Below are 4666 nucleotides of genomic sequence, written 5' to 3'. Positions count from 1 at the left end.
ACTAGCCAGTCCACGAAATGATCTTACCTCTCCAGTGCTTTCTGGTGTAGGCCACTCAACAATGTCTTTCACTTTTTTAGGGTCCATCTTAAAATCATCTTCATATATCACAAAGCCCAAATAGACATTCTCATCCTTCATGAAAGTGCACTTCTTGATATTGATGATTAATTTTTCTTCTCTCAACCTCTGCAAAACTCGTCTTAAGTGCAACAAATGCTTCTCTTTTGTTTTACTGCAAATCGAAATGCCATCCAAGTACAAAATAGAAAACTTAGCCAAGAATTTCTTCAAGACCTCATTCATCAGCCTCATGAAAGTACTTGGTGCATTAGTCAATCCAAAAGGCATCACCAACCATTCATATAATCCTTCATTTGTCTTAAATGTTGTCTTCCATTCATCACCTTCTTTGATCCTGATTTGATGATATCCACTCTTCAAAACTATCTTTGTAAAGTACTTTGCTCCACTCAAATAGTCCATTATGTCATCCATCCTAGGCATGCGAAACTATTATTTCAATGTGATCTTGTTTATTGCTCTTGAATTGGTACACATCCTCCATTCTCCATTCTTCTTAGGTGCTAATACTATTGGTATTGCACAAGGGCTTAGACTTTCCTTGATCAAACCTTTCTCCAATAGATCCTGCACTTGTCTATTAAGTTCTTCACTCTTTGCTGGTGTTAACCAGTGTGCTTCTTTGTTAGGCAAACTAGCTCTAGGAACTTAGTCCATGCAATGGGTAATACTTCAAATAGGAGATAATCCATCAGGTACATTATCTAAAATGATGTCTTCATATTCTATCAAAAAATCTCTTATTTATGTCAGGTGTTCTCCTTCCAGTTCTGGTTTCTTAGTCTTCTTGGGAATTAAGGCAAAACACACATTCTCATGTCCCAGTCCATCCATGAACTTCCTTGCATCTACTAGACAAATTCTAGTATTTGTACAAACTTCATTCTTCAAAGGTTCCTCAAAAGGCAACAAGGTTCGCTTCATCCCATTTGCCACAATAGTGTATGTATGCTTCCTCCCATCATGTATTGCCTATCTATCAAACTACCAAGCTCTTCCCATCAAAAGATGATAAATGTCCATAAGCATAATATCACACAAAAATTCATCATTATAATTCCCAATTTTCAATTTTAGTAAACACTATTCACTCACTAATAACTTATGTTAATCCTGAATCCATGCTATCTACTAAGGTTTAGGGTGTTTCAATCTATCTAATTTCAAATTATCCATCTCTTCTAAAACAAGATTATTTGAACTACCACTATAAATAACAACTTTACAACACTTACCGAATACCTTGCATCTAGTCTTGAACAGGTTCCTCCTTTGCAAGGGTTCTTTATCTCCTCCGGTATAAAACAAAGCTCTCCTTACCATCAACAGTTCTCCATCTTCCGGTTTATTATCTGATCTGGTGGGGTTCTCTTCCACCATTACCGCTCTTCTGGTAGCCTCTAACTTCTTACAGTCAAATGCACGATGTCCTCCTCCTCCATATTTAAAACAGGTTCCTTTGAATGTCCTTTTGTCTTGTCTTCCAAAGTTCTCATTCTAGTAACCATTTGGTTCTCTCATTCGAAAGAAATTTATATCATCCTTTCGGTATGAATTACCTTCATTTCTTACTTCCTTGTCCTTTTTTTGATCCATAATAGTTCCTCTTCCTCTGGTGTATTCTCTTCCTCCTTGAAATCTTCCTCTAGTAAACCTTCCACCTCTACCTCTCTGTCTCTACTCATTCCTTTTATTCAATTTCTTTTCAGCCTTTATTGCATATTGGTAAGCCTCTTCAACACTCTCTAATTTAATCACACTAAGTTCATCTTGTATAAACATCCGCAATCCATTCAATTATCTTGCAATTTGTTTAATTTCTTCATCAACATGTTTGGATTTGATGTTCAACTTGTAGAATGCTTCGGTGTACTCCTTCACACTAGATTCCTTCTGTCTTAGATTCTGTAACTTTTAGAACAAATCTACTTGATAATTTGTCAAGACAAATTTTGATTTTAACTTAACAATCATCCTATCCCACATCTTAATCTTTTCTTCACCTCTTCTTTGCCTATCAACTTGCAAGTGCTCCCACCAAACAGATGCATGACCCTTCAACCAGGTACAAGCATACTTCACCTTCCTCTCTTCCATAGCGTTTTCAAAGTCAAAATACTTCTCCATCTCTGAGATCTAATCCATCAATTCAACTAAACCTAACTTCCCATCATATTTTGGTGGGGTTAAATAAGATTTAGTGTTCTCCCTACTCAAAACCCTTAAAAACCTTTCCTCCTCTAGATCAACTACCGATAGGTTCATTTGTTTAGTCGGGGCTTCTTCTCCTTTGTCTTCACTCACATCCTCAACATGTCAGCCTCTTCTCTAGGATGTCACCACGACTTCTAACTAGGCTACTATTCCTCACAATATCTCCATTACAGTAGGGTCTGCATTTCGACGTGCTCAACCATTCCTATTTTCTCTTTGCACCATTGATCCACGCTAGTCCTCTGCAATTGTAGGTCAGATCTGCAATCTGCCACCCTACAATAAGATTCAGAATACACAACCTCCAAAAAAAACTTCACCTTGATACCACTTGGTGCAGTCACCGATGAGGAGAGACCTCAAGGAGATTAGTCCAAAATTGTCAGCAAGAGTAAACACAATGGAATCACATAGATATGATGGAGGCAATGCATAACCGATAGTTTTATTGCATGAAAGTTAATTACATCCACCTAGTAACAACTGGGTTACAATATACTGGCACACAGACCTGGTAGAATAGGTTACACTGAGAACTTGAATTGAAAGATCTATCTTCTAGGCTCAGTCTATCTATTTGATACTCCTTGATTCTCTGACTGATTACATTCTAAAATACAATTACAAATATATATATTGATCCAAAGGATCCTATAGGCCCAAAAAGGATCAAAACCCGAAGAACAATGTAAAATGAACAAGGTTGGCCTCCACCAAGAGATTCCTCTCAAAAATTCAAAGGATGAAATGTATAAGGTCGGCCACATGCCAAGCAAAATTATGATCAATGTCCAAGGCTTCGCAAGCTTCAGAATGGGTTCTGGTAGATCACTAGAATAGGTCTCAGGAAACTGGTAACATAGGAACAACCGGTAACAAGAAACTATCAATGAAACTGGTACTGATATCTTTCCGAAAAGTGATCCAAATGAGATGCAGTCAAAAAGCAAGAAGGGTGATCAAGTCTTCAAGTAGAATCCAACTCCACAGGAACCGGTGAGCTAGATCGGGACACAGAGAAAGGAAAACTAAAACTGCAAACAAAAAATAAACAGAAAAGGAAATGTTTTTGGTTCATGCAAGATTGTTGTGAATGGGGGATGCTCCTACATCAGTATTCATCCCCATCATGGTTTTTCCCATTTGGGTTTCCATGTGAAAAATCATTGTGTCAAGTGGTGAATGATTTTGTGAATGTGTTTTGATATGGCTGATATGATTAACTAGTAAAGCCACTTTGATATATTTAGATGAATGTAAGTGATCTGAAATAAGGTATTATTGATGTTAGTAAAGTGGTTTAATATTTTGGTTAAATGGTATGTGTTTCAGATCTATTACATTGCATCAATCATGTTTTGGTCAACCGATAAAGTTTGACAGTGTAGCTACAGTTTTTGATACAATGTCCAAACTAGTATAGTTTAGCAAGTTGTTTCTGAGTTGGGATTATGTTTGGTGAATATTTAGCTTATTTTCTATCTGCTAATTCACCTCCCCTCTTAGTAGTTGACTAGATCCTTATTGTTTCATCATATTATCAATTGGTATCAAAGCATTTCAAGTCCCCTTGTGTTTAAGCCTAATAGCTTGAGGAAAATATCTAGGAGAACATGATGAAGAAAGAAGGTCCAAAGTTCAATAGGGAAAACTACAAAATCTAGAGTGATAGGATGAATATCTATATCAAGATCTTAGGAAGTCAATAATGGGAACATGTTGTTACTAAATATAACTTGCCTAGTGGGATTTTGTCAAATGATCAAAAGAAGGAGAAACATAAGAACAATCAAGCATTGGAGGCCATTATCATTTCCTTTCCTGATTCAGAGTATGTTGATGGTCATGGATTGGAGATTGCTTATGAAGTGTGGAAGAAACTGGAAGATATCTATAGTGGTGATGAGCATGTTAAGATTGCCAAAGAAGAGATTCTGAGAGGTAAATTTGATGATATGTGGATGGTTGAAGGAGAAAACATTCAACAATATGGCCAGAGGATCAAGGAGATAGTCAAAGAGAACAAAAGTACTAGAGGTACAGTGGAGGATACCGCAGTGGTTAGCAAGGTGTTGAGAACCCTTCTACTAGTCTATGCTATTCAAGTTGCAGCCATTCAAGAACTCAAGTCTATTGATAACACAAAGGTAACTCTTGATTCCATCATTGGTAAATTAACTACATTTGAGCTAAATGGTTTTGATGGAAGTGTTCTGAGATCGGTATCTACATTTAGAGCCTCAGTTTCAAACCAACCAGTAAGGAAAAGTAGAGAAGTGAGCTATAGTCATTAGTCTAGATCTAGCAGAAAGGTTGATGATGAAGATAGTTTGAATGAGCTTGAAGCATTGTTGGCCAAGTAGCTACC

Source organism: Cryptomeria japonica, chromosome 1 (genome assembly GCF_030272615.1).
Source record: "Cryptomeria japonica chromosome 1, Sugi_1.0, whole genome shotgun sequence".
NCBI classification, from domain to species: Eukaryota; Viridiplantae; Streptophyta; class Pinopsida; order Cupressales; family Cupressaceae; genus Cryptomeria; species Cryptomeria japonica.
Note: the sequence above shows the minus strand (reverse complement) of the source record.